The 19,129-nt window shown below is 39.3% G+C and overlaps 1 protein-coding gene across 1 annotated transcript in view; it reads right to left on the reverse strand.

Moving 5' to 3' along the window:
• Window positions 1-16,333, reverse strand: part of LOC105537767 (interleukin-1 receptor accessory protein-like 1) — an 847,405-nt gene extending 831,072 nt beyond the window's left edge. The window contains exon 1 of the mRNA XM_011977432.1: window positions 15,422-16,333. The gene's annotated coding sequence lies outside the window, so the exon portion shown is untranslated. The remainder of the gene's footprint in view (window positions 1-15,421) is intronic.
• Between the last annotated feature and the right edge of the window lie 2,796 nt (window positions 16,334-19,129).

The following is a 19,129-nucleotide window of genomic DNA, read 5'->3' on the forward strand; positions in this document are numbered from 1 at the left end:
ACAGTGACGCAATTTCGGCTCACCGTAACCTCCCAGGTTCAAGCAATTCTCCTGCCTCAGCCTCCTAAGTAGCTGGGATTACAGGCATGTGCCACCATGCCTGGCTAATTTTTATATTTTTAGTAGAGACGGGGTTTCACCATGTTAGTCAGGCTGGTCTCGAACTCCTGACCTCAGGTGATCCGCCCGCCTCGGCCTCCCAAAGTGCTGGGATTACAAGCATGAGCCACCGCGCCCGGCCTAAACTTTTAGTGTTCATAATACCTTTCAGGTTCCCAAAACTAGACTGAAGCCACATGATGAGGCTTTATTAAATATATTATTTTTATACTTTTGTAATCATAGCCAATAGTAACACTAACACTAACATTAAAACTAATAAGATTGGGCCAGCAGGAGTACCCAAATTGATAAAAGATGAGTTTAGACTTACTAATATTTGAATCTTTGCTACCAAGACATTGGGAGAGTCCAAAGAAGATGCTTAGAACAATAACTCACATCTTCTCTGATTACAAATTTACGAAATTAAAACTAATTTTCACTTTGGAAACAGGAAATAGTAACTCTTAACTCTTACAGATGAGGTTTAAATAGCTTCTGATGCACAGTCTGTTCCAATAGCCGCCACTCATCTCCCGTACCACCTACATAGCTCCTGAGTAAAAAATGCAAAAGAACATAACTTACCTACTGTCAGGGATGTGGCATTGTGTGGCGGAGTCAAAAAACCATTGCTTCAAATCTATGCGGACAAAAATAAAAGTGTGCTGTGCACAAATAGCATGATGCAATCAGTAAAAATGGAACAATTTTTGAGCCTGGAGCCTTGAAGTTATATTTAATGAAAAAAACAGCTAGTGAATATATAGAAATGTTGGACTCTCCTTAATAAGCTTCACAGTTTGTATTTGAAACAATAAAATATATAGGTCCATAAACACAAGTAGAGTATTGTGATGGAAAAGGAGTGTCACCTTCATTGAATTCTTGGTCTTTTAAAAATACCATAAACTTTTTTTTGGGGGGTGGGGGATGGAGTCTCGTTGTGTTGCCCAGGCTGGAGTACAGTGACGCAATTTCGGCTCACCGTAACCTCCCAGGTTCAAGCAATTCTCCTGCCTCAGCCTCCTAAGTAGCTGGGATTACAGGCATGTGCCACCATGCCTGGCTAATTTTTATATTTTTCGTAGAGACGGGGTTTCACCACGTTGACCAGGCTGGTCTCGAACTTCTAACCTTAGGTGATTCACTTGCCTTGGCCTCCCAAAATGCTGGGATTACACACATGAACCACCATGGCTGGCCAACTTTTGTTTTTTTAATTCCAAAAAAATCAAGCCAAAGTCAGAGAAGGAATGTATCAAATGCTTTTAAAGCAAGCGAGGTGCTGGTAGCAAAGACTACTAATTTTTTTAAGACAAATCTTTTAAAATGCTTAACAATGTGCATCCTCAGTTGCTGTGGCAATGAGTAAATTGCTCATTCTAGCTTTGTGCTTGAATTAAGCATGGAGTAGGTGAATTAAGCATGGAGTAGGTGGATCATCTGGAAGTATTTGTTGAACTGAATTGAGTTGACCATCTAGTCAAATGTCAGGTCAAGTGAGGGAAAAAATCACCAAAGTGGTTGTTTATTAAAGTGAATATCAGTTAATGGATAATCTTTTGGTAGTTGAGATATTTTTTGTTTGTTTGTTTTGTTTTGTTTTGAGATGGAGTCTCGGTCTGTCACCAGGCTGGAGTGCAGTGGCAGGATCTCGGCTCACTGCAGCCTCTGCCTCCCAGGTTCAAGCGATTCTCCTGCCTCAGCCTCTTGAGTAGCTGGTACTACAGGCATGCACCACCACGCCCAGTTAATTTTTGTATTTTTTAGTAGAGACAGGGTTTCACCATGTTGGCCAGGATGATCTCGATCTCTTTACCTTGTGATCCGCCCGCCTCAGCCTCCCAAAGTGCTGGGATTACAGGCGTGAGCCACCGCGCCCAGCCGAGAGATGTTTGTATCTGTAAAGGTATGTAGTAAGTTCATCCCTATTCAATTTTTCTATGATTTAATGAATGGTTGCCCATTTAGACACAGCCAGTGCTTTAAAAAATTACTGGTAAAATTAAGTGGCAGTATATTTAACTTGATTGAAAATCTTTACAGGATAAAAATAGAAGGTGCTCCTATTACCTCACTAGGGTTGAAGAAAGCATTTTTAAAACCTAAAGTAATGTCACTTCCCTTGCATTAAGGAAGGAAATTAATATTTCCACATAATATAAAAGTGAATACTGTTATATGAAATGTTTCCTTTCAGTGAAAATTGAACTCTAGGATATATTATTTCTATGATTTCAAATTCATCGTATTCAAAACTAGTTCCCCTCCAGTCCAAATTATAGACTGGCTAATGCTAATGAAACACTGCTTTCACTGTCTGTTCCGTACCAGTAAATCTACATTCAACTTATGCCACTACCACTCAGTTCATCGAGTCTGCGCCTTCTGCCAACTGTCAATATTCCTCTGTAGCCTGGTCCTGTACAACCCAAACAATTGTCTTATTATCCTTGGAATTCAGGAAACTTGGCCCCACTCTACTCTGTTCCATTTCCTTGCCCCTTCTCTGACCCCCACCCCCAAATCCCCTCCTTAAACTCGAAATCAAGCACACGAACCACTGAGGAAAAAAAAGGGTCCTATGTAAACTCTCCAGGCATGAATTTTCCACTTTTTCCTCTCTGTCTAGGACACAGAGAACATGCTCATTAGATATTTGTGGCCTGGTAACTTACAACAGGAGTAACTGTAATGTGACTTGAACTACATTCCTGAGAAAATCACATTCTCTGAAGCAAAACTACATAGAGCAAGGCCTTGTACTCAACTGTATTTAGTTTCTTCATCTCTTTAAACAAATGTTTAAGATTTCATAGCATTTCCTCGGTAATTTCATATGGTATTATTGCATCATGCCTCAAGGGGTGAGGGAAAAAATATGATCTTGTCAGACGTTCCAAATAACTTTCATTCCTCTCTTAATGGCCTGTATACCCATCCTGCCGTTGGTGGCTCACAGCTGAGTCCCTCATTGGGATTTACCCTCAGCTGCAAATAACTGTCTTCCCAACATTATGCTCCTTCCTGTGGAGCAGCCCCCCACCAGTCACTGCCTGACGTGAACATAGAAAGCCCCAACCCCTTGACTCAATGTGAGACCATTTTGAAGGACCATCAGATCTTTAGAACTTCTCATTGGAACTGCTGAGGCCCCAGCTGCAACCACATTGCAGTCAGTTTGTCTGCCTCAGAAGTGACTAAAACTTCTGTATGCAAGTCTTCATCTCAGAGTCTGTTTCCAGGGAGCCCAATTGAACACATATGCCTTTCCCACCAGTCCATAAGCTTTAGATGGCAAGAACTATCTTGAACATCTACAGCCTGTGTTAAGTACCATTCTTACAACAGATAGGGCCCTCAAGTAGTATTTCTCATTCACTCACCTGAAGGCGTTCATTAAAATACATATGGGAAGGGGCAATTCTGATCACATAATAGGACTGAAGGACAGTGATTAGTAGGGGCCAACAATGAGCCACAATTGCTGCATGATAATCAACTGAGACAGTGGCAGCATGAGGATTTCAGCATAGTAGGGGCCTACCCTGTGCCATTGTGGTTGGATATGACTTATTACTTGAAAGTTGAAGCTGAGTTGGAGGAGCATTTTGGAAAATATTGAGAAAGCATCCAATATCCATAATAACATATGATGCCAGGAGGAAAGCAATACTGACAGAGACTGAGAGGTTTCTGTTGAAGCCCTCCCAAGGAACACCTTGGTGATACTACTGACCTCAATTTTTTTTTTTTTTTTTTTTTGAGATGGAATCTCGCTCTGTCACCCAGGCTGTCACCCAGTGCAGTGGTGCAATCTCAGCTCACTGCAACCTCCACCTCCCAGTTTCAAGCGATTCTCCTGCCTCAGTCTCCCAAGTAGCTAGCTGGGATCACAGGCACCCGCCAACGTGCCCAGCTAATTTTTGTATTTTTAGTAGAGATGGGATTTCCCCATGTTGGCCAGGCTGGTCTTGATCTCCTGACTTCAGGTTATTCCTCTCGCCTCGGCCTCCCAAAGTGCTGGGGTTACAGGCATGAGCCACCATGCCCGGCCCTCAAATGTTTTTGAAAGTACAAATTTCTCAGCTGGGTGTGGTGGCTCATGCCTGTAATCCCAGCACTTTGGGAGGCCAAGGTGGGTGGATCTCATGAAGTCAGGAGTTTGAGACCAGCCTGGCCGACATGGTGAAACCCCGTCTCTACTAAAGATACAAAATTAGCTGGGTGTGGTGGCACACACCTGTAATCCCAGTTACTCGGGAGGCTGAGGAAGGAGATTTGCTTGAACCCGGGAGGCGGAGGTTGCAGTGAGCCAAGATTGTGCCATTGCACTCCAGCCTGGCCAAAAAAGAGTGAAACTCCGTCTAAAAAAAAAAAAAAAAGTACAAATTTCTATACTGCATTCCAAACACCGAATCAGAAACCTCAGGGCTAGGTGAGTGAGTTTTCACAACAGCTAGACGGTGAGACTTGTTCTTTCACCTGAATCCTAAGGACGATGTACATAACATTTAGTTTGTGCCTAAGTAAATCGCATTTTTTCTCATTTTATCTTCAACGTTTGGTCATTTTCCAGCTTACTACATCTTCCAATATAGAGTGATCAGATAAAGTATGGGGAAATAAAACTATACTTATTCATTTCTTTTCTTCCATTTATTAGAAGCATAAAGTATTTGATAAGAAAAATAATTTAAACTAAACTAGCATGGGTTTTTTTTTATTACTAGGAGGCTCACTTTCTAATTTCCATCTACAATTCAAAATTGTTACAATTATTGGTAGTTAGCAAAAGAGTTCACACTTGTTAGAAATAAATCCTATTATCTTATCATTGGATGTACATTCTACTCTAAAGCAATATTCTTCTTCCATATGACCTTACTATAAAACCAGTTTGAAATTTATATTTCCACCTTGCCATTACATTATATAAAGCACTTTCCTTTTTTCTTTTTTCCCTGTTGCTTCCTTCAACTTCTTTCTTCCAGATGAATTGTCACTTTAGAGTCACTTTGCTGTTGCCATCACAGTAAAGAAATAAACTTTAAACATTATCCAATGTAGTCATTAAAGAGTTACACTTGGCTGGGCACGGTGGCTCAAGCCTGTAATCCCAGCACTTTGGGAGGCCGAGGCGGGCGGATCACGAGGTCAGGAGATCGGGACCATCCTGGCTAACACGGTGAAACCCCGTCTCTACTAAAAAAAGTACAAAAAATTAGCCAGACGTGGTGGCAGGCGGTGGGCGCCTGTAGTCCCAGCTACTCGGGAGGCTGAGGCAGGAGAATGGCGTGAACCCGGGAGGCGGAGCTTGCAGTGAGCAGAGATAGTGCCACTGCACTCTAGCCTGGGCGACTGAGCGAGACTCCATCTCAAAAAAAAAAAAAAGAGTTACACTTAAACATTGTTTACACTTAGCATTGTTGCTACAGTGTGTGGCAACTTTCTAACACTACCAAGTAAAGATAATTTGAATGTATCAGCCCCATTACAGAAGCTTGCCTTCTGCTTGAAAAAATAAAAACTAATGTTAAATTCTGGCTTCTGTATTTGTCTAGCACTGGTAGCAGTGGTGTGTTTGTTAGTTTATTTATTTATTTATTTATTTATTTATTTATTTATTTGAGGCAGAGTTTCACTCTTGCTGCCCAGGCTTGAATACAATGGTATGATCTCGGCTCATTGCAGCCTCTGCCTCCCAGGTCCAAGCAATTCTCCTGCCTCAGCCTCCTAAGTAGCTGGGATTACAGACATGTGCCATCATGCTCGGCTAATTTTGTATTTTTAGTAGAGATGGGGTTTCACCATGCTTGTCAGGCTGGTCTCAAACTCCTGACCTCAGATCTCCCAAAGTGCTGGGATTACAGGCATGAGCCATCACATCCGGCGGTTTATTCTTTGAAAGGAAAAAAGAAAGAGGAAAATGAAGGGAGCTAGTGATGGCTGTTTGAGGCCTGCAGTTCCACATGAGAAAATTGGAATAAGCGTGAAACTCAGGAGTCACTGGGAAATTCGCACAACTTGAAATCAATGGTAACCTGGAGATACACACTCTTAATTCATTCCCCTTCTTCCTAAAGCATAAATCTGAGCAGGTCATGCAATGTTCTGTTTTCCTTAAGCTCATGCAATACCATTCCATTGGCTCCTGCTAGCCAGACATGGAGGCTCAGGGCTCCAGCCTTATCTTCTTACATTTCATATGATATACCCCCTTCTCTGGGGAAACAAGAACATTGGATCTTCCTTAACCATGCTCCATTTGGTCCTACTTACAATATATTTATTTTTTATCTCCCCTCTATTTAGAAGGTCCTATCTCCATACCCATGTTAACTCCTTCAAAGTCCAATACAAAGGCTGCCTCCTTTAGCAGACCTTGCCTAATCCCTCTACATGCATGTGTTCTGAACCTTTCTTGAGCCTGTAGCACACTTGGCACCTCTCTTAGAAGTATGTATGGTAGACTATCTTGAATTATAATTACAGGTGACCCTCCATATCTGTGGATCCAAGCAACCATGGATCAGGAATATTTTTTGAAAACGACTTAAAAAGAACAATAAAATACTTAAAAATAATACAAATAAAAATACAATGTAACAACTATTTACATAGCATTTACACTGTATTAGGTATAAGTAATCTTCAGATGATTTAAAGTATACAGGAGGTTGTACATAGGTCATATGCAAATACGATGCCATTTTATACTAGGGACTTGAGCATCTGTGGATTTTGGTGTCCACAAGGGGTCCTGGAACCAGTTTCCCACGGATACCAAGGGATGTTGGTATATGTGATTTTGTTTAGTAGTCATGTCCCTGACTAAACCATTTTTGGGCCCAGACACATGACATCAGTCATCTCTGTATCCTTTGCAGTCCCTCTTGCATCCCCTTACACAGTGAAGGGACTTAAATACCTATGATAGAGGTGGAAGGAAGGGGAAGGAAAGGAAGAAGAAGGGGAGGGAGGGAGGGAAGGAAGGAAGGGAGGGAGGGAGGGAGGGGAAAGGAAGAAGAAGGGGCTGGAGGAAAGGAAGGAAGGAAGGAAGGGAGGGAGGGAGGAAGACAGGCAGGTGATTTCTTCTCCTTCAGTCCATTTGTAGGTTTCAAACTACCTAATATTAATTATCTCTCCTTTATATTACTCAATTTTCCTTTTTTTACTTTTTTAAATCAGAAGCTTTTGTCTCCATGTATAATGTAGCATGAGTTTTGGAGAACACAGATCTAAAACTGACCTGTTATCCCTAAGCGTTTAAGCATTTGCTTGTGTAATGATATACTGATGACCTACTATATGCTGTGCACAATGTTGGGCCCTGGAAATACAAGGCCGGCAGGCACTTGCCTCCTGGAGCTAAGCTAAACCATTCACTCACTGAGAAAAGCATACCCACTGACATAAGCGGCTTGCTCTGTGGCTGTGTTACTAAGGGCCCTGTAGGAGAACCCCGACAAGAAAAAACAGCAGAGTCAAAAAACCCCTAGAGACCCCTTGAATGCATTTACTCTGCACACTGTGGAGCTGGGTGCCTCTTGAGTACAATTTAGGAGCTCTGTCATGGTGAGAACAATTAGGAGCTTTAACAGGAGTATTCAAAAACCAAACACTGAGAGCTACCGGATCCATTTGTTATATTCAAATTTTCTCCCTTGGCCACATGAAGCTTTGTTTACACAAAATACTTGATACCATTCTAACTCTCTCAGTTTTTCCATTTTTACCACTGTATTTAGCTCTCCTGGATGTGTCTCTTCTGAAATAAAGTTGGCAGAGAGGTTGTAAGCATCATAGTGTTCATAGCCAGCGTCATTTCTTCATACAGGTATGCTACCAGCTCCCTACCCAGTAACTCTAGAGGGCACTGCAGGATTCAATCTGAACAAAAGTATGTCCTCCATAGCCCTGTCTCCACCTTATTATCTAAAATGCAGTCCATTCAAGCTATTTTTCAGGGTCAGAAAAAAGTTAATGGCATCTTTTCTAGAAATGTCACTATTATAATACAAAGGGATAAAGCCTGTTATTCCAAACTTTCCTCTTTAGCATATTAACAATGATTCATTTGTCAAACATTTCAACAAAAATCATGTATGTGTGTGGATACACATATTAACGCAGTCATGAGGATATGAGGATACACACACACACCCATAAGCTGTATCTTGTTCATTTAGTGGTAGTTATATGATGCTAGCTTGGCAAACCTGATAAAATATTACTGTCTTCATTATTCCAAAATTGGTTCATTATTGTTTATGTAAGCAGACTGATCCTGTTGAAGAAATGAAATATGAAATTTAATATCGTCAAAGTGGGATAAAGTATAGATAGAAGATATTTTGATAGGATCCCTTAGTGGAATCCCTTGGAAGCAAGAAGGTAGCACGCAACACTGAGACAAAGATGGCCAGGGATGTTCAGGAAAGTCCAGAGAAAGGAGAGGCTCCAAAGAAGAGCAATTCCCTGCAGGTGGAAAGATACAAAGCTAATGGGAAAAAGGACAGTATGGAAGAGACAAGAAGACCCACCAGTGACCTATGTTCTCAACTCTCCTTTGTATTGTGTCTCCAGGGATCAAACGAGGTCGAAAATCAGGTGTACATACAGGAAAAATAAAGTCTACAGATTCTGAGTGCAGAAGTCAGATGACTGATCACAAGTCGATAAAGTAAGCTAGAGGCCAAAGGATTCGATATGCCAACATTAGCTGTACTCACAAAAAATAATGCTGTATGCCAGGACATATTGCTATATAACTAAAATACCCAGCAGGGCTTATATCAAGGAACTAAAACCATGCATCATGAGACAGCCAACAAATTGGAAGATCTTGGAAACTTCACTTCATTCCTCTGGTTCACAATTTCCTTGTTTAAAATCACATGATGGGGCATCCTTTACTCCTATACTGCATATAATTCTATTAGGTTTTTATGAGATTTTGATCACCTTTGGCTTTATTTATAATAATTCATTTTTATTTCGCCTACAATAAAAACAATGCTTATTTTATTTTTTTAAAAAAGCAATTATTTTCCAAAATCAACCAATTTTAAATTACAACTATTGAATCCTAAAACTCGAATAGGAATATTTTGGAACTTGAAATGTACATCCTTAGGAAATTATATACTGTAAGTCCATCTATACTGAAATTCAACCCCGTTGATCCACAAACCACCACCATATGCACTTGCCTTTCATCTTCTCTGTAAGATGAACATGATTAATTTGTATATATTATGCAAGTATTTTGCCTCTAGACATATGGACCTTTTGTTACTCCAAGGACTCTAGAATCTATATAAACACCGAACTTTCTATGTAGATAGAATAAACAATGCATTTCAAAGATATAAGTAGACCCTGTTGCGACTATACATAAATTCACTTTTAAAGAGTTATTACATTCATAATAATTTACTATTATTATCATGCATTTTCTCAATTAATGGATACTGAAAGTATAACTATGATTAAGTGGACTTCCAGGGAATGTTTTTAATTAAAAAGGGAACTTTGCACCAGAAGATGATGAAGATCGCTATACTCAGTCACACATATTAATCTAAAACATCGATAAGGTAACTCACTTTGATTAGGTCATAAGAAGATAAACTACTATGAATAATTTTATGATTATTCATATGCTGATTTATTATAATTATAATTCAAATAAAGTATAAGATACCTAATAAATGTTGAAAGAGTAAAAGTCTATAATTATATGATTATAATCCACAATCCATTTCATTTTTTCAGTGAGTCCAAATTCTACACACAATATCCTGACGTAGTGTTACAACATACAATCTAGTTTAACTCTTCAGTTTATCTTCATAGAGGTGTAGCTCCTGTAAGAACAAAGTAGCTCATTTAGTGCCATTTATTGTATTTGATATATATGAACATAGTAACCATAACAAACCATTTGAATAGCTTGTGATGAAAAAGATTACTTTTAAGGTTGTGATTACTTTTAAGAAATGAGAAAGACCAAAATTTTCAGAAGTAAAATTTTCTTTTAGTTCTCTTTCTTTTCTTTCTCCCTTTGTTTTGTTCACAGTTCAGTGCCTGGGATTTTCAGATCGTGTGATAAGAAAGCAACATCAAGCCACCTACTCATCCCTTCTCTGTACAGGAGTTTTAGAGTTTGGGCACCTGAATATTGTGTCTACACAAGGATACCAAAAAAGCATGTCAATTAAGGATCTTTCCTTGTAAACCAATGGTCAGGATAAGCATACTTAATGGATAAATAAGTATGTCCATTGAGCCATGTGGTTGGACTGTAACAGAATGTTATATGCAGTATAAGACACTCCAGGGTGGCATTTTCTGGGTGAGAATTAAAAAGCATATTTGTAAGGTGATTAGCTGAATTTGTCAAATAAACAGCCTGTCCACATTCATACAATATTCCTTCATAAATCTGCCAGAGCAAATCTAAAGTATTGCCATAAGACGTAAAGAATATGCATTTTTAAATATAGGAAACCAAGAAAATGCTTGCTATTAATAGGCATCAATGAAGTCAGATAAACATGCATAATGAAATTCATCTGAAACAAAAATATATTGGGAATCCTTGAAAAGAAAAGCAAGACACTGGGAAGTTACAAAGAGGAGGCTGCTCTACAACATGAAAATTCTTTATTTTAAGCCCAGGACTACTAATTTATTACAGGGTTAATTTTGCACTTTCCAATTCTACTTTAACCAAAATATAAAAACTAACTCTGTAACCTGATTATTCACTCACTGAAAAACATACATGGGAGCTCATAACACTAAACTATCCTCTTTGCATATATGTAAATATCATTATGTTAAGATACAAGAACATTAAAGAGATGCAGTTTTAGTAGTGACACATGGGGGATTGCCTCCCCCTAAAGAAAGTTAGTAATTATTACAACTAGAAAATTCCAAACAGACCGGGTATCTTTATATTCTTTTTTTCTCTATTATACTTGGTATTCAAATTCATTATGCTTTTGTTAATATACTGAGAGACAAGAGTCACTTTCTGGTCAATATACTCAATTTGAGAGGTAGCATCAAGTTGGAGTACATTTGTTTGTGTGTTCTTGGTAGCAGAAACAGAAACTCCAGAGTACTCAGAAGCATCTTTTTAAAAAGCAATCTGCATAAAACACTTTCACACATAAAACCCTTAGTTACCACTGTTTGAATGTTATTCAAAAGCAACTATTGTTTTAATTACTTAAGACAACTATATTCCCATATGAGTACTTCTGGAAAAAACTGAGTACTAAGTGAAAGTTAACCACCAAAGCTTTTAATTTGTCTTTGTTGGTTAATCACTGAACAATATTATGTACAGCTAACTGTAATTGCTACTAGAAAGCACCTATTCAGATTTATAATAAGGGTGTAAAAAACATGCACGGCTAAATTCGTAAGACTTAGGGGAATCCTTAATAATAATAACTCCATATATTTCTAAGGCATAGGATGGCGGTAAATACTTAGACACGTATTATCTCCTTTCTGTAGAGCAATATGCAACTATTTATTTTTTTTAAAATGATTCTCTGGAACACTGAGAAATCAAATGTGGTGTCAGAGGTCACAAGGCTAGTAACTGACAGAGCCGGAAGTACAGTTTCAAGCCCTCTGACTCAGCCCGGAATTCTACAATGCCTTGATGTCTCACAGAACTGGACTCTCCTCTTTGAGATTCCCAATACACCTAATGGAAATAGGGTTGGAATTTAATAATAAAAATGCTGATGCGACCTTAACTATAGCTGCCCAACCGGTACAATTATAATTATGCTTTATAACTTGAGCATCACCAGAAAACTTGCTACTTTTAAATCTCAATAATCAACACTTGTTTTGTTGCTACAAATTATAGAGTAGTCTGCTTTATAAAAACACAAGATTTGCCAAATACCAAATATCATATCTGTTGTAAGTCAAAGTATATCCCAAACATTTCAGTGTATAACAAATTCTGAAATATAAATCTTCAAAGTTCAACTGTTCTTTAAAATGTTTTATCTAATAGTCATTTTTAAAGTAATACTGATTTGTTCACATGTGTTGCAAACATAACAAAAATTCAATTTAAAATTTTCTCTAGTTTTAGGAATACTGTGATTACTTATCTGCTAAATCTCCTTACTTTGCTGAAGCAACTGGTCAGGAAACAAAACTGATAGCTCTGATATTCATAAATGGTATTTTTTTTTTCCTAAATATTTTCTAACCTAACTACATGACTGTGGCTGACGAAATGGAAATAAAATAGAAAATAGATGCTATATTTTAAATTACCCACTGCCATCATGTTTAAATGCTTTCCTATTAGACAAAGCTTTTTATTATTGATTTGTAGGATACTTAAGAAAAATGCCATCACCTGCCTTAGTTACATAATCTTCTTCCTAAAGAAAGTGACAGCTTATAAAGTGCCATTAACATGATTGAAACTATCTTTCCTAATAGAAGTACATGCAGTCTTCAAGTAAGGAGTTAGCAATTACATATGTATATTTGCTTCACAACCAGTGTCTTTTTGTACAGAATCCTTTTCCATCCTTCTATTATTTCCATATCCTACTGAGCTTAGAAAACCTATGCCCTGCTTGATTATATATGTGTGGCTTACGTCAGAAAACAACTGAGGAAGTCATTTATAAAATATTGAAAGAAGGAGTACAGGAAAAATCATTACAGACTATATTTGTGCACATAGTTGGAAACCAACAGCCTGGAAGCAGCCGTTGTGTTACCCTGACCCCTGAAGGAAGGAATCAGGAGTTAACTTCACATTCAATTTCCTACACAATATGAATGCCAAACCTCCAAATCCACTGGCACAATACATCAATGTTTGTGCATGTCCTGCAGAAGTATGAAAGTCACCTCAAATATCAGACCTTAGAATTTCATTCCCCAATCCCACCGTTCTGACTAAGGGTAAGCAAATCTTTTCAAAGTTACTTAGAGGGTGTCTAGATTCTGCATCTTACTCCTTAGGACTGGAAGGAAATGGAATATGAGAAATAAAAGAAAAACAGAAAAAAATCATCTCATCTCCCTGATAGAAAAGTCATTTAGCCTTCTCTGTAAAATAAACGTAAAGAGAAATAGGAAATAGCACAACTAGATAATAAGATGATTCAATTGAACAGGCTTAGGATTTCAGAAGTTTCATTTTTTGTGAATATGTGATCTATTGAGGAGAAAACAGATCCTAAAACAGTAGAAGGCCAAAAGAACCTGATGTGTATCTTCTTTAAAAAAATCACAACTCCAGATAAAACATGAGGGAAAAATGACATTTTATTCTGCAGTATTCCCTCCTCTGCACAGTGAGCACAGTACATTTATCTCATCTCATGGTAAAAGTCTTTGGCGGCTGCAACCTGTCTTTTAAACCATTGAATAAGTGAAACTTGAACATAGATTGCTCTTTTTTTCTGGGATCTGTGTTAATAATGAATCCAATGCCATTTGATTTGTAATTCAACAGGGTACTGTTACCTTTGAATGCTTTTACTTCTCTTTTCCCAGAAGGTTAAAATGGCCCAGAAAGAGATTGTCATGGTTTAGATAAAGGGATAAAACACTCATTTCTGACACACTGTGGAAGCAATCATCATTTTTATGAGGGAACCACCAGGCTGAAATCTGCATCAAGCTCTACCAGGAAAAATGCAAGAAAGGACCCTAAATATTCTTTCTGTTCACAGTCTTCATTTCAATGAATTTAACTTTCCATTCAGTTGGGGTCATATATTTCAATCCTAGGGTAAAGAACTATGACCTTGGCTGGAATCATCAGTCCCCATTACTCAATGGGGCACTTCTGAAACATTGTGGACTCATTTTGACTCTCCACGGGTGTGGCTAAAATTGGTCCTGTCCAGCCCTAAAGCTTACATGATCTGATGTCCCTCTGAAACTCACTATGAGAAAACTCATGCTAAATTTGCCATAGAGATCAAGGTTTACAGGACCCTTGGAGCTAATCTCTCTCTGCCCTCCTCCTCTGTTAGCTGTTACAAGCCTTCAAAAGTTAACAGGGTGATGGAGCCTCTCTCTATACAATCATCTCATCTCACTATCGTTGACTGGAACTCGCTGATGTAATGAAGTTACATAATCACCGATTATGCACGACTTCCATCCATCTTCCTACATATCCACATATCTTCTCCCCTCCCCTTCCGATCAATCTACCAGGTGAGATTTATAACACATGTAAATGCTCCATTCTCTCATCACAGGCACTGAATATGGGACTTTAGCATTGCAGTACAGTGCACTGAACCACGTCATCAATATTGATTTCTTTATCCCATTTCCCAGGCAGAATATGCTTAAACATCCTTAGTGTTCTAGTCTCTAACTTTTTACCGAAAGGGTAAAATAGATGTAGCAGATAGGACACATCTTCAGCTTAAGGTTAGGGGAAGTATGAATTAATTGCCTGCATTTCCCAAGCTGGCTGCATTGCAATAAAAGGATGGTCTCCGCTTTCAGACCTTCGACTCCCCTGCACGTGGGTCTCAGCTTCACCTATTTAGGGTATTGGGTAAATAATTATATGATTGGGCAACTGAACTTGAGAAAGAAAGCACTATGGTGATATTTAAGATAATGTTGCCTTATTCTTCTCTATGTTAGCCATCATTTTTAGCTTTTTCTTTTCCTTTTTTCACGCTGAGTGATAATCCAGTAGATAAAAAAGTAGCCCACGGCACTTAATAATCTCCAGTAACCACAACCTAGAGAACAATTAACGATGATTATCACCTTAAAGTTTAAGAACTTGACAAGTGGGATGTCCCTGGTCCCATTGCGGCTGTGAAATGCAGCAGAATGCTGCACTGAGTTGAAAACATATTTCTTTTAATGCACAGAGAGTAGCTCGTTTCATTTTAAATGGGGTTCTTCACTAAGTGTTTCTTTTAGTGCCGCTACCCCTTCCAGAATGTAGGGGCTACAAATATTGCATCCAAACAAAGAGTGTCTTCCCAGAATTAATTCAAGACACTCTTCCATATCAAAATAATTGGGGGAGAGAGTGATACTTTGATTTTCAATTGCACTCAGAATATGGGCACACATACATACACACACACACACGCACACACACATACATCAACACACCCAACTGCAGTTATTCCATTCAGTGCCAATAACGGCCACATCACAGCCATCAATGCGATGCAGCAATCATTCAAGTCACCCATTCCCATTACAAATGCCCAAGTTTGCTCATGCCACTGACGGGTTTGCATATGTAAAATGACCTTACCCACAACAGTCTTCCAAATTATTCTCCTCTGGATATTAGTCGGTAAGGTAATTGCTGGTCATCACAATGCGTATTCAGAAAAATCCACGTTTTACTCCTGTGTTCTTTTTCTTGTTTTTGCTAGCAATTAATATTGTGAACAAGATTCCCATTCACAAATGCCAAGTTCACCATAAAAGCAGATAATTCCATACAGATCTTCCCTACAAGACTGTCTCCAGTTAGTTCTCAAAGTGCCCGATTGTTTGCTGAAGATACAATCCAGGTGCAGAGCAGGAAAAAAAAAAAAAACAGACTAGGAGAAAAATGAAGAGGCAGATAGAAAAGGAGAGACTGAGAGAGGAGAGAGCAGAAAAAGAGGGGGGAAAATAAGAATAATTCTTTAAAAATAAGGAAGGAAAAAAGCCGATAAGTGAGAAGTCTGTGAGCTCTATGACAAGAATTGGAGTGTTGCTTGCAAATCTTCTGAATACATGTAGCCTTTCAAATCCTCCTGGTCCCCAAGTAAAATTTCCAGATCCGGGATGCAGCCATAAGAAAGAATCCTATGTATATTTCACAAGTATCCCGCAATAACAGATCCGACGGGGTTTTCCTTGTACAGTACTGCTATGTGAAAGCACACAACCCCTGCTGTTTGGGAAGGTGTCTCCTGGGTCCTAGCTCTCTTCAGCAGCCCCCAAAAATGATTTTTCAAAAAAGAGTGGGGGGGTGGTGGGAAAAGCAGCTTTGCGTTTGCCTTGAATGATGCTAATCCTGAGCGAAAACGACAAGCAAAACACGAATAGCACGGGATCTCGATTAATAGCCACAATCCACTCAAAATATCCCAGGGAAGAAGGAGCGAAAACAAGAAAGAGAAACTGCAATGCATAAATGATTCCAGTGTTTCTACAAGATCGGTTCATTTGATTGAATGCATTCTCTGGTTTGCTGCAAGTCATAAAGAGGATAGTATTACTGCCACCCAATGGATATTTTAGTACTAGCCAATCCACAGACAGCCACCGCTTTGCGAGTTTTAGTTCTCAGAAGACCGAAGTGGAAGGAGGGTAGCCTGGGAATCTTTTGGAAAGGACCCGGGGAGGCCTCAAATAACGGAAGTCCGTCCTTCCAGGCAAAAGTGGACTGGCAAATTTGGATGCTTATACAGTCTTGCCTTAGCCACCTTAGAATTATGGTTCCATTTCTCTAGGAAGCAGAAAGATACAGAGAGTGATGCCTAAGCCGACGCACTCTTGATAACCTCCTTTTCATCTCTTCTCTTTGAAACAGATTTATTATTGCACGCGACCCTCCCACCCCCATCACTGTCTCCCCAACGCCCCCATTCTCCGTATCACTTTAAGATGGATTACAAGAGGGAAGGGGTGCGGGGGCTGCTCCAAACAAACCTCAGGTGCTAAGATGATAATTGTTTCTAAAGGGCAGTTTTGCAAAAGTGCTTCTGTCTGTATTGACATGCAAACTGCGAGTCCTTCAAGCAGTAACCCTCCTCGCAGCCGCGCTTTCAGTTTTGGGGAGGAGCAAAATCTTCCCTAAGTGAGTGGGGCTCAGGGAGAAGGGTGCCTGTGGAAGGCTCTCCGGGAGTGCGGGGTGGGGGGTGGGAGTGGGAGGAAGAGCGGAGAGGAGGATATTGAAGAGGATCCTCCTCCCATCCACCGCGTAATTGAGTTCCCTACAAAAGAGTTCGCTGCTGGTTTCCGAGTTGAATTTGTGATGAAGAAAGAGGGTTAAAGCAAGTACGGGTAAATACATTAGGCTATTTGCTCAATTTAAGGTCCTTGACTATTTACATTAGGATAGTATAACACTCACATGCGATTCCGTGCGTCTCAAACTTTGATGTACACACCATCACCTGGGTGTCTTGTTAAAATGCAGATTCTGATTCGGTACATCTGGAGTGAGGCCTGAGACCCTGCGTTTCTAATAAGCTCGCCCGTGGCCCATAATAATGTTGCTGGGCTGTGGACCACACTTGGAGTAGCAAGACCCTGAAAAAATGTTAATGTTTACACTGCAGCAACAGCGTTAGTTTCTGGCAGCTGAGTAGGCTGGATGATTAAAAGGCAGAGAGCCTCTTTTCTAGTTACTCCTTTCCCTCTCTCCACCCTGCAACCTTTCCCATTCAACACCTGGAGCCCATGTACTTGAAAACCTTAACCCATTTTGTAATGTATCTCACAAGCTTTTGTAATGGCAGGCTTAACAGGATAAACCAAAAATAGAACAATAAATAGGTAAAGTAGCCTTGGCCCTTCAGAACTGCTTTAATTTGGGGAGTAAAACACACATCAAGATAAAGAAAACACTTTAAAAATTAGGTAAAATGTGAGCTAAACGAATACAAACTAAACTAAGCACGCAGGTGAGAATAACAGCAGGCAGGGAGACTAGACAGGGAGATAAATCTGTATTTCGAAAGAAGGAGCAGTACACTGAAATTTCCAACCTAAGCAGAGGGAAAATGTGGTTAAAGTTGGTAGGCAAGTCTTACAAGGTTTCTTTGAAGCTAACTCACCCATGTTCACATCTTCTGTGCCAGTGTTTTTCTCCCCCTGCTTCTTCCCCACATGCTATAATTCAGCCTGAACTGAACATTAGAGGTGAAGAGGAAATAAATTCCCCTCCTTTCATCGTGAGTGATCTGTATTTTCTATACCTTCCATCACAGTCCTTCAGTTGGCCATTTAAATGTGAGTAACTAGACCTCAAGCAGACGGGGAGGGGGGCACAATTTACAAGTGTAAGTGTAATTGCTTCAAGCAAAATTTAAAAATAAACGTCTTGAATGTAGCCTCAAATCCTAGATTTGAGTCTAAATTCTACTCCTAAGTAGCCATAATTACCCAAGGGAATCACTTTAATTTCTCTTGGCCTCAGTTTCCTTGTCTATAAAATGACAGGTTGAAATTAACCAGTTGCCAACGTGCTGTCCAGCTCCATATGGTACAAAAATCACGTCCTCTCTTTGAAATGTTCTGCAAGTCAGTTTCTTATTCTACACAGAGAAGGAGTTATGATTATTACCTTGACATGGGCTGCAGAGAGCATCTAGAAGCTTTGAAAAAGCATCTCGAGGACACAGGTGAACATTAGACCACTTCAATCTTATTTCAAGAGATGATTTAAAGTGCTTTCATTTCAAATGAAATGAAATAATCAGACCCAGGAAAGGAAGTGTTTGTTTGAATCTGAGGTGAAGCATTGTCTATTCCTGGATCCTACAGAGCCAACTGTGGGCCTCGCTGTTTGTTGCCATGGGATCCTCTTTGTGCGAACTATCTTGAACTGTGTGGGAACATTTTCCTCTTGCCTCCCTTCAGTTCTCTCTCTAACTCTTCTGAAGATATGTGTCAGAACAAAATGTAGCTGCATTCTTGCCAATTAAGAGTAACGGCAGCTGCAAGGTGCATCTAATTAAGAATTTTAATTACTTCACTGAATTCTCATTTGCAGATGTTTAGAGCATTAAACAATGTATTGTGATTTTTATTTTAAAATCGGAATAAAGCTGACCTCCCTCCAAAGGAGGGTGGAAAACTACACAACTCAATGATGGATATTTTTTTAAAAGAGTCTTTGACATGGAAAGTATATACCTTGACATATCATTTGAGAATATGCGACGTTATATTGAGGATGAGGAAATAGAGTGCATATCCATAAATATGCCTTTTTTACTAAAGGAAAAGGCAAGCAAAT

Source organism: Mandrillus leucophaeus, unplaced genomic scaffold, assembly GCF_000951045.1.
Source record: "Mandrillus leucophaeus isolate KB7577 unplaced genomic scaffold, Mleu.le_1.0 Scaffold1026, whole genome shotgun sequence".
Lineage (NCBI taxonomy): Eukaryota > Metazoa > Chordata > Mammalia > Primates > Cercopithecidae > Mandrillus > Mandrillus leucophaeus.